Below are 12279 nucleotides of genomic sequence, written 5' to 3' on the forward strand. Positions count from 1 at the left end.
TCCGAAAAATAAGTGTAAGAGAGCCACAGAAAGATAAGATGAGGATATTTATTATACAAACCGGGCTGTTGGATTTCATGCCTGGCAGAATTCATGGGCCTTAGCCTGCCTAACCCATCAGATGCTGAACTGAAAACCTTATGGGGAGAAGAGAAAGAAGAGAGGGGGGAGAAAGCTCTTAAAGCCAGAGCTTATTAAATCAATTACATGATTAATGTGAAAGAGTGTGTGTGAGCTAGAAGGAGGAGGAGGCAAGAGCTCACTCAGTATAGTAAAGGCCGCTGATCAAGCATTTTTTGTAACCTTTTAAGCCACCAAGAAAATTGCCTCTTGGTGGATGAATCAAACCGGAGAAATATATTTGTTGGCAGCTTTTCATATTAAGGAGGAAAAAAAAAAAGGTGGGAGTATATGAAATTTCCTGTACTGCTCAATCCCAGAATTGACAAATATTAGAACGTCAGAAATGTCTCCATAGGAATCGAGAATGACATTTTATCCTTGGTCAGAGTTTCTTCATGCAATAGAAAGGGTAAAGTCTTGTGACTCTGCTAGGAATGGGGCTGCCCCAAAGAAGAAAGGATGCTGACTGGAGTGTCTGGTAGAATTGTCTTCCCAGTGCACTGTGGAAGACACATGTAAACCCCCCAAGACGAGTGTGGTTCCATGACAGATCATTAGGAGAGGTGATGACTCAAGTCCTCTCTTTGATGGAGTTTGAAGACGGATTCTTGGAAGCCATGAGCCAGGTTGTGAATCAGAAGGGGAAAAAAAAGGAAAAAAAGAAAAAAAAAAACCAAAACAAACAAACAAACAAACAAAACCCAAAAACTCAAGCAGGCACCTCAACCAAATTAACGGGTTTGGTGAGCAACTCCAGCGGGTTAAAGCCGGGGTTTCCATTAGCAACCAGGACTTCCCTGTTCCGGTTGACAAGATGGACAACCATCCACCCTCGTAAAAGATTCATGACCCAACTTTGCACTCTCGACTGCTTGCTTTCTCATAAAAACCAGTGCAAATCCTATCAAAAATTTAGCAGAATCCCTGCCTCATCTGTTTAGGCCTGGAGCTAGTTGCAGGGACAACTCATTAGGGACAGGCTCATTAAAACCAGCCCTTGGGCAAAAGCAGTTTGCGGGCTCTCTCATTTTCATTTCTCGCTCTCACCTCCCCGCCTAACCTCCGTGAGCCCTCAGACACGGGGCTTCTAATGATTTTGTACAGTGTGCAGGGCTGTTCGAGGAGGTACAGGGCCCAGGGTTCGACAAATACTGCTCCTTGCGTCTGCCAAAGATCATCTGTGTCTTCTCCTTTGTGTGCACAGGGAGGGCGGTGCCGGAGAGGGAGGTGCGCCAGGCGAAGGGAGGAGGGAGTCCTGAAGGCCGGCCAGCTTCTCACCTGGGGATGGCGGGGGGGACACCTGGCACTGGAGCGGCCACAGGAGCCCTGAGGACCGAGCGAGAGCTCTGGCAGAATGAGGGCCAAAAGGTAAAATCTTTGGGGTCCCATTCATGCATCCTGTTCAGCCCAGCATTCAGACCCTTGGGCACCTGGATCCTGAGCAACAGCCTGGCTAATGGATTCATTACCAGATGTTTTCTGCTATGTGCCAGGGATGCCATTCTCTACGTGAACTAAAGAAAGAGCTTATTTGTGCTGAGAAAGAGCTGTTGGATCCTCCAGGCATGGCTGCGAGAACAGGCAGCACCGAGGCAGATGCAAAGCCTTCCTGTTGCCAACGCGTCTGGGCGAGTTTATTTTTCAAGGGGTCAGAGGAGAGGGCTCTCCACTCACACGCTTGCGGGGGCCAGTGGGTAGGTAAGCAGGCTGAGTCAGGTCAACAGTGAGCAAAAGAGACTGTGCGGAGCTGGAAAGCTCATGCCCCACTTCAGGGGCCAGATGCTGCAGCGCTCCCAGGGACGGCTGAAAGGGAGGGACGTTCCCTGATATGCCAAGAGTCCGATTTTTCACAAGAAGTCAAAGAACCAGATTTTAAGTGAAATCTTAAGGCATTTTTAAAGGTTGGCCGCTAGTCAGTGAAAACTATAACTCGGTGGGAGAAAGAAAAGCGTACATTTCAGGTGTATAATACCTGATCTAAGAAAGACACTGAATTGGGAGGAGCCTAGGTTCTCCTGTGACCTTTACAACCACCTGGGGACATCAGCACATCTGGGAACCCATTCGGGCCCCTCTCTGCTCTTCTGCAAAGTGAGGGGCTCATCCACGTGACCTCTCAGACCAACCTTCTGTGACTCTGATCCTCTAAAAGTAAACTATATTAACCAGGGCTTAGAGTTTCCAAAAACATTTCACCATCTCAAATGGAACTAAGATGGTACTAGCTTCCACTGACGTCAAAACCATGGATGCTGATGGTTCTTAAAACATAGATTGTTAGCCTCGTAGAGCTTCCAGAATCGCCAAGTCAGGTGCAGGCGGCATTGAGTCTCTGACCACGTTGGGCTTCAGTGAAACAAGGGGAGGTTGGTTTCCGGGGCCGGTGACTGAGTGGCAGAGCCCCAGCATCAGCCCCGTGGCACAGGGACTAGGCAGGCAGCTCCCTCCATCCCTCCCCATAAGAGGATGCACTTGGACTTGACTAGAAACTGACACACTTCTGCCACTCAGAACCCTTCAGTTCGTGGCAACCCCTTGGGCACCACTAAAGGTAGGGATGACAGCAAAAGAGGTGACCTCACGTTGAGGAGGCCAAGCCCTGGGTTTTGCTCCCCTTCTTCTTTTCCTCCTACCCAGCCCCAAACGGACACCGGCATTTGACCAGTCTCGTTCTGACCATTCACCTGAAGCTTTGAACCCAATGTGTGAAACAAAAATAAGTAAATTAATGAATTCATTTAAACAGTCTCTAAATGCAAAGTGTGACAGTCACAGCAGGACCTCTAAGCCCAAATTTTCTAGAAGCCTGAGGATTTTCTGGAACCAGCTGGACCCCTTACCGTCTAACACCAGCCATTATTACTCGGGGTCCTGGTGCCTCTTCCCCATCAGCTACTGGGGTTGGGGGCACATCAGGGGATTTCGTCCCTAAAATCATCATATTCGGCTTCTCTCCCTTTTCCTCACCTTGAAAGGTGACCACAAAACCAGTAAACCTGTTTGTCCCCTGCTGCTAAATCTCTGATGTCCCCCTCCCTGTCCCCGACCATGTTTGGGGTAAAACACACTTGCTACTGCTTACGTGGGGAGACCATAAAGCCACAGGGGCGTGATTGCCCTCATCAGAAACGATTTGGTTGTTCTGTGGTTGAGGAAAGCAGGAGTCTACACCACGAATCTATTCCAGTGCAACGGTTTCCTATTAGCCTTTAACACATCGCCGCTTCTCTTTTCCATCTGCATTATTGCCTCCTCTTCCACAAACCCCAATTTGACAAGCAAGAAATCTGTAAATTTGGGGGTGGATGATCAGGAAAGACTGTGCGTGAGGAAAAGACATGTCCATTAGCAATGCAAATACAGTCATAAATGAGACAGCACTTGCATGAATACTGCCTTTAAAACAGTTATTTAATCCAGCTAAAATTTATCTTCGGGAAAAACTGAGCAGCGTTGGGACTCAAGACATTTTGCATTTAAAACATGGATTACGTGCTCTCCTAGTGGCCTTTTTTAGGGGCGATATTTGCAAATCTCATTTATGCCGACTTGCAAGGCTTGGAGAAGGCGGGGGCTAGGTGGATCATTCTGGGTTAAAAATCATGCCCAGGCGGGAAGAACACGAACGATTTACTCTCTTTTTAGCGCAAATGGGTGTGTTTTCCTCTACCTAAGAGAGGTGAGGCTGTATCTCTCAACTCTTATTAGACTGCCTTTCAGGGGACCCTTGAGGCACCACCGACTCTGCCTGCTCTGTAAGAGGGAGCAGGAAGCTTCAGACGGACGGCTGCTGCGGGACATGTAGGGAAAGCCATGTCCTGGTGTGACCATGTCACTGGTATCTTCTGCCCCCTCAACTGCATCTGTGGGTTCCAGGTCTTCTACAACACTGAAGACAAGCACAGGGCAGACGCCTGTGTAAAGGACCCTCAACGGGAAGGACATCCCCACCCGCCCAGTGACACAAAGGGTCTCCCCTGAGTGCCCTGAGCCCACATGGAGAGACCCTATGTTGCCTCAACAAAAAATGCAACGGCTGCCGCCGAACTCCACTCCACCAGGCGCGACCTGCCCTCATTAGAGATGCTCTACAAACAGGTGCTTCTCACTGGGCTGACTTCTGAAATGGCTTTCTTTTTATTCCCAGGGACACATCAAGAGCTGAGGGGGGATTCATGCAGTATAGATCAGTCGGCCATTGACAGCGCATCAGGCTTTGACAAGCTGCTTGGCTTGGTTGAAAGTCTAGGTTGGGCTTGGGCCCGTCAAGGCTACGCTATTGAATTATTGACAGGCGCTCACCGTGTTGCAAGGGGAGAGCGAACCATAGCCTCAGCTCAATAAAGATGAAATGGAAACCCTCTCTGAAGCCGACTTTAGCACGTTAAAGGAGTTTTAATGGGCTGGTTTAAAATTCAGTAAGAGAATGCATTAGGCTGATTATATTTTCAATGGATAAATGCAGGCACGCACACAAGTTTGGGATTCTGAAGGGCTTACAAATGAGTGGGGAGCCTGTCAGGACAAATTATGCCCTTCTAAAGGGAAGCCAGAGTCCATGTACGCTCCAGCCTGGTCTCAGGAGCGGTCCTCTTCCTGCTCTCTCTCCTACATTCCCTGCTTCTGCCATCCTAGCAGAGCGCTGAACTCCCAGCTCAATGCCACGGAAGGATCCTGCAGTGACATCCTGGCCACTTCGGCCTCGAAGGACCCAAACCGTGGACCGCTGCTAACCCTTCTTACCCCTTCCTAACCTCCAGTCCCATTCCTGGCAAGCACAAGGCATTCCTCGTATCAGCATCCCAACAGAAGACATGGAGAGCTCTTGGTAGCCGGTGTTCCCCTGGTTAGCAAATTATTATTAACAATTCTGATTTTTCTTATATAATCTCTTTTCTTCTTTAAATTTCCACCTGCCAAGATTTACTTGTATTTTAATAGCTGATGTCAGACAAGCAGCGTGGAGCAAGTCCCACTTCAGAACTATAATTTTAAATACAATGAGACGCACATCAACTGTCGCATTGACATGCAGAGAATTACTCCACGTGGACTTCTAAAGTGCATCCTAAAAGCTTCAAAGACCGAGCACATTTTAAAAAGAATTTAAATTGATGATCACGGTGTGCGTTTTTTTTTTTTTTTTTAAGCAATTTATCTAATGTGACCCTATATTCATTTTTTTTTTTTCCTGACTTGTCTTCCAATGGGCTGCCTTCTGTCAAACTGCAGGAAGGGCCGACCAGCACATCTAAATCTGTGTTCATTTGCCTTCCGCAGGATTATCTCTGCCACGTTGAGCAGTGTAAGTAAATCAAAGATGCTTCTTAGGGGCTGCAGGAGTAGGCTAATCTCCAGACAAATATTTAGAAGGCAGCTTTGCCTACTCTGGCCTTAATCGTTTCCAACTGATTTGACTTATTCTAATTACAGCCTTTATGTTATAAAAGCCATTTTTATGTTGCCGGGGAGCAGTTTCATGAAATTTTGCTGAGTTTCCGTTCCCATGTTGATTATGGAAATAGTACTCTGCAGCTTGGCTCTAATTAGAAAAACACACTGCACGGAACGTCAACAATTTTTAACATTAATAACGCACCGACAGTGTCCTTTTGTCTCTCTTAACATCCTTTCCACAAAGCCTACCACACCAGAGAGCCTGGGATCTACTCTGCTGCCAAATAACACTCTGTTCACCCAGGTCTGATGTCCAAGACCTCCTTCCCCATCTCTCCGCCCCTGCTCCCCGCCCGCCCCCCCAAGTGGGAATTGCCGATTCGGAGTAGAAGGACACTAATTTAATAGAACAGAAAAGTGAGGGGGAGAAAGATAATTAAATTCTAGCACAGTTTAGGGTAATGCATTTGTTTCATGACTGTTAACTTGGAAAATTCTAGCACTGTATCATAATGCAGATTCAAGGGGTCCTATAGCAAATCAGAGCAATGCGCCTATGCCAGGCCTTTTTTGGTGGATGAGGTTTTTGTATGTTGGAAGGATCTCAGTAAGGAGACCAAATGATTTTCTAGATATTTCACTTGGATTGGAGGTAAGCCAGGGCTAGCCCTGTAACCTTTCTGGGCCAGAGTCATCCTACTTGAAATGGGAATGATCACGACTGCCTTGCGGGGTTACGGTGAGAAGGCACCATGTTGCGAATGCACCTTCATCCACCTGTTTTGGATGCATCTAATGGGCCTTACGATCATTTTGGATGTCCCTAACTTTTGAACAGGCAATTCCATTCCCTATATAATATCTGACATGAGGCCGTACACGTAAGTCCAAACACATTTGTTCAAGTTTTCCTTCTGAAATGCTTTGGAATGCAAATAGAGAGCACAGAAAAACAAACTGAAAATAACAGAAGCATTGATCAAAAGGAAAGATCACATCTGTGATCCACTGTTAAATGAAAAAAAAAAAAAAAAAAGCAAACAAAACCTCAGTAAGAATAGAATAACTCCACTGAAAACACACGAATCGCTTGGCCAAGATATAAGAGCATTTTAAATGGGGAAGGTGCTGCCAATTTGCCCACCAAAAAAGCTATCCTGAGTTACATTGTTATCAGCAGAGCTGATCGCATGTGGGGAGAGGACTTCTGTGATGTCAGGTTCAGACCGCACCGTGCCGAGAAAAGTGCTCCAGACAAGGAAGAAGAAATGTGTGACTGAAAATCATAGGGACAGAGAAGAAAAGAAATTGCTATGAAGGACGAATTTGCTGCAGTGATGTCTAAGGCCTTCAATAAGCATTGCCTTCTTGGGTCATTCCCATGGGGAAACAAACAAACACACACACACACACACACACACACACACACACACACACACACACACACAAATGGGGCCACTCCTGAGGTTAAAAATACCACCCTCTGCATGGAAGAATGAGACTGACTCTCTTCCAGGCAAGATCTAAAGTGGTGGCTATGATTTTCACCTGTCAGATGGAGATCTTTAAATAATCTTTTTTATCCGTGCACTGAACCCACTCAAATGCTAAAACCCACAACCAAACAGTCTTATAGGGTTGACACTTTGCTTGGTAGTAAGCCAGTTCTGCTTTGTGTGGGCTTGTAACAGTTCTCCTTGCATTTTCTGCCCAGTGGTCCTTAAACCAGGTCCCTCTTCTGCTTCAGAGTGTCCATGGGTACGTATGCTGCTCTCTCTGAAAGTGTGGGCTACACATGGTGACTTCACAGTAACTTTGTCACGGAAACCTGACCAATGTTACCTCAGCCAGGTGATCAAGGCAGACATCAACAGTGATTAACCTGACAGTATCTTGCCCCTCAGAGGACGGGATGACCATGGCACTTGACCTCTGGGGTCTTCCTCCCTAAACTGATAACCTCAGTCTGACAAGGAGAAAAGCATCAGATAAGCCTTAAACTGCAGGACACCCTACAAAACACTTGGCCAGTACTCCTCAAGACCATCAACGTGAAAAACAAGGCCTGTCTAAGAAAGTGTCACAGACCACAGGGGACTAAAGAGACATGACAGCTGAATGTAATGTGGTATCCTCGATGGGATCCAGGAACAGGAAAGGGACATTAAATAAAAATTAAGGAAATCTGAATAAAATATGGACTTTAGTTAACAACAATGCATCAATATTGGTTCATTAGTTGTGACAAATGTACCATGGCAATGAAAGATGTTAACAGTAGGGAAAGTGGGTGCAGGGTACATGGGAACTCTCTGTAGTATCTTTGCAACTTTTCTGTAAATCTAAAGCTATTCTAAAAACAAACCATTTATTAAAAATAATAAACTTGAGTGGCTCGCTAGAAGCTCTGAAACCTGTGGGCCTGTAAGATGTGCTGGCCTTTGCATTTTGGCCCCTGTTTGCTCTCCCAGGCTCAACTCAACTGTCTCAGCTCCTGCAACACTGAGTGTCAGTGTCCCACACAAGGTTCACGGTCTTTGCTCCTGTACTCTCCTCTACTAGAACCATCCCTGGTTCTAGTATCCCTGACCTTCTGATTTTTTCATCCTTTTTACCTGGCTGCTGCCTGTTAGTGTCTTTAAGATCATTCAGTCTTGACCTCTCTAACAGCACCTTCCAACAGTATTAATTGTTCATTCTCGACACTGTCCAAAATTCCACTTACCTCTTCAGTTTATAATTAATTGTCTAATATACCTGTCTACCACATGTCTCTGAACTCCTCCAGAACCATCCTCCTTTGCCTTTTTCCCTCTGCCACTTGGCTCAGTGCTTGGAATAGAGGAAATGTTAAGTAAGTATTTTTAGAATGGGTGGATGGATGGATGGATGGATGGATAGATGGATGGATGGACAGACAGAAGAATGAATGGGTGGATGGATGGAAGGATGGAAGGATGGATGGATGGATGGATGGAAGGACAGACAGAAGAATGGATGGATGGATGGAAGGATGGATGGATGGATGGATGGATGGATGAATGGATGGATAGACAGAAGAATGGATGGATGGATGGATGGATGGATGGATGGATGGATGGATGGATAGGTGGGTGAATGGGTAGTTGGATGAATTATTTTCTCTCTGCTCTTACAGAAAATGATGGAGTCTCTCTCAGACAATTCCTCAAACATTTGATGTCAGATGGGTTTACTTATATATATGAACCCCCAAAAGCCCAACTTGGGTGCTGCTTCCTTTGGGCAGTCTTTCAGTGTGACTGTATCACTCATTAATCTGGGTCCTACAGAGCAATATGTATTCATTCCACTGCTTTGTAATGGATCTAAATGGAGCATCTTCCCTATTAGATGTTAAATCCCTTAGAACACAAGTCATGCCTTCTTTGTATGATAACATAGGGGCAGGAAAAAGTATTAATCAAAAATTCCTTTTAGGGAGAGCATTGTCTTTATTGAGGAGAAAGCCTGGGTAAAAGCTAAGTGCATGAAGGAGGACTAGACCCTTACCCATCACTGTGCCACCACCCCGTACCCAAAGACCTCTATGTTGATCTGTGCCCAGTTGAGAGAAGTCAAGAAACTCTTCTGAATACTACAAGCACAGGGGTTTAGAATCCCCAATGGAGTCTCAAGAGGAAAGAGAGGAGAAGCAGTGTAGTGATGCACTTTGTTGGAGGAAGGCTAGAGGAACCCTCACTCCACTTTTCCTACTTCCCACCTCCCGTGGTTGCCTAAGAAGGGATTCTGGGAAAATAGAAATGACTATGTGGTGTTTTTGCATACTGTTTGCTGAGGGATATGAGACCCCTTCGCCTGCCACAGAAGTTGCAAAGAAGTCTTCTAAACTGTTCCCAAATGCTGCTTGAAAGAATGGATTCCCTGGGAGAATCTCCAAAGAGCTCTTGGTTGTGTGTTGATCTGGCTGGAAAACAGTGGCCAGGCATGCAAATAAAGGGACCTAGCAGGGAAAGAGCGGGCAAACAAGCAGCATTTCCTGAGAATCAGCAAAAATCTTGGGGCGGTTCCATACTTCACAGAACACAGAGTTAGCTGTAGTCAAGGACAGGGGTCTCAAACTAGAGCCCATGGATCAAATTCAGCCTACCACCTGTTTTTGTAAATAAAGTTTTATTGGAGCACAATAATGCACATCTGTTTAGATATTCTCTATGGCTGTTTTCACACTAAAACAGCAGAGTTGAGTGACTGTTACAAAACTCTTTAAGAGTTACTACCTGGTCCTACACACACACACACATACACACGCATTTGTGAATTCCTGGTCTGAGACGAACAATCTCTTATCTTTAAGAAGCAGTGTGCTCTGGGTGATGGTTACCGCAAGCAGCCTCAGTAGACATCTGGAAGCATTAGCTGAATTCATAAAAATTCTCTCTTTTGGGTCTGAAATCCTAAGTATTTCTGAAGATCATAGACACATGGTGCAACAGATTAGCCCTCTCCTTGGAAGTCATTTTTGCAGATATTTCTAAGGGGACCCCAAAGGTCACCTCTCTCCCAGAATTCTGTCCTACCTTGTGAGTCATACCTCACCTTCAAGATAAGAACTGAAATGGAGAAAGGTGGGCATGTTGTCTGAAAGCCATAATCCTGTCCCAGATAAAGGCCCTGGACTGGTCTCAAGTATTCCTCCTGACCTGGCTATTTCCTTGGAGACCAAGAAATTGTGGGGACCTCCTGCCAGATCTGTGGACTCATCTTCCCTCAGCTACAGGAGTGACACTTTCCTCTCTGCTGAATGAGGCACAGGAAAACCAGGTGGAGGGAGGAAGGCCTCCAGATGACACAGGCTTCCCACTGGTGGGAATGGTATGAACTTTCTGAGGAAGCCTCAGGGAAAGTCATCTTTGTGTCAACTAGAAACAACTAGACAGTGTGAACTGGGTGGTAGAGAAAGGTCTCTCTAATGGGGAGCTAATTTGCTTAGCACTGGGATGGCAGGCTTCCTGGCTTCAAATATCAGCTCTACCACTCGCTCACGTGGGTACAAAGCAGGGCAGTTTGACCTCTCTCCTTGTTCTAGAGCAACTGCTAAGGGCTAAGGAGAGTAGGGGAATAGGCAGTGATGGCTGACTGGAAATGGAGGTTCCTTATGGGGTTATGCGAACGTTCCAGAACTAGACAGTGTTGGTGGCTATACACCACTGTGAATGTACTCATTGTCACTAAGGATAAATTTTAGGCCATGTGTATTTTACCAGAATTTTCTTTAAAAGGCAAAAAAAGAAAAAAAAAAGTCTGTCATTAGAGTTAAGGTAAAGGATTGAATGAGATAATCATGGAAAACACCAGCACAGGCATGGCACACAGATCATGGGTAATGACCATTTGTGGCTGGGGTCATTTTTATGAAGAGCTGAGCATTGCCCGTATCTTTGGAGTCACTGGAGCACCACAGAGGGGTGTGAACTCCTATTTGTTGATTGTGAAAGCAAACCCTTCACCCAACATAGATTCAAACACACGTGTTTCTGTTCGTCTGAGTCCAAGAAATAAGCATGCTCATATTTTTTGAGGTGGACCTATGCCAGATTTTTTTCCCTAGATGTGTTAGACACACATCACCCTACTTCATGCTCAAGGCAACTCAGTCCCATTATGGGCCCCTTGCACCTGAGCATCGTGCAAACAGGTGGGTCAGAGTTCAACTGTGGACCCTGGGCACTGAACTTAAAAGTCCAATGTCCTATCCCATAGCATACCACAATTATTATGAAGACATAGCATGATTGGGTGACATTTTTAATCCAAGGGGGAGGTTGTTTTGTACTATTCTCAACAGTGAGATGTTGCCACTTTGCCATTGGGAATGGATAAGCAAGAACAAAATACTAAACACCTTTCCAAATGGGGGATGGTGTGGACTAAAGACATCCAAAGACATGAGGCTATGGAACATCATTTATTCAAAAATATTTAAGTGTGCTAGGTTAAAGATGAGCCTCTTTGGCTGGATATTAGTGGAAGAAAAGTAAGAAAAAAAAGTAAAAATAAATTAAAGAATTCGTTAATTCAGCCAATTTCTATGGAGCACCTACTCTATGTAAAGAACCAGATTAGGAGCTAGAACAAAACAATGATAGCAAAGTAATTAGGTAAATATAACACTGTGACATAAATTTCATGAGAAGTTTGTGAGAATTATGGGGTTTGGGGGGTACACTTTGCTTATTGCTATCAACCAGTTTCTAGAAGAGTGCCCAACATATAGGAGGTCCCCGTAATTGTTAGTTGGAGTAATGGAGTAATAAGAGACTATGGGTCTAGGGTAAGACTAGGGTCTAGGGAAGCACAGAAGAGGGGTAGCTGACCAGTGCCATGTCCGTGTCCTTTTTCAACAACGAAGATGATGAAGTCCCCAAGGGAAAAGATGCATTACCCTTTGCTTGGAGCCTCAGCAGGGATGTGTGTATGTATCTCTATATATCCACTCTGATCACTCCCACCCACAACTCCTTCATCCACATAATGACCATTTCCTTTTCACCTCCTATATCAGGCACTGTACTAGGTTCTGAGAATAAAAAAGAGTACAATAAAAAAGAGCTCACTGTAGAGTAAAAGAAAGAAACACTCAGGGCACGTACAATCTCTGGAGGCTGCTCAGGGCTCTGAAAGAGAGGTACCGGGTGCTGGCAGAGAAAATAAAAGCTGACTCGCAGACAGGTTACTTTTGATGGACTGGCCAGGAAAGGCTTCTCAAAGGAGGCGGTA

At 45.5% G+C, this 12279-nt stretch overlaps 1 protein-coding gene across 26 annotated transcripts in view; it reads right to left on the reverse strand.

The window, feature by feature from the left end:
* LOC131819383 (RNA binding protein fox-1 homolog 1) overlaps positions 1-12279 on the reverse strand; it is a 549338-nt gene that overhangs the window by 238844 nt on the left and 298215 nt on the right. The window lies entirely within an intron of this gene.

Source organism: Mustela lutreola, chromosome 17 (genome assembly GCF_030435805.1).
Source record: "Mustela lutreola isolate mMusLut2 chromosome 17, mMusLut2.pri, whole genome shotgun sequence".
Classification (NCBI taxonomy): Eukaryota; Metazoa; Chordata; class Mammalia; order Carnivora; family Mustelidae; genus Mustela; species Mustela lutreola.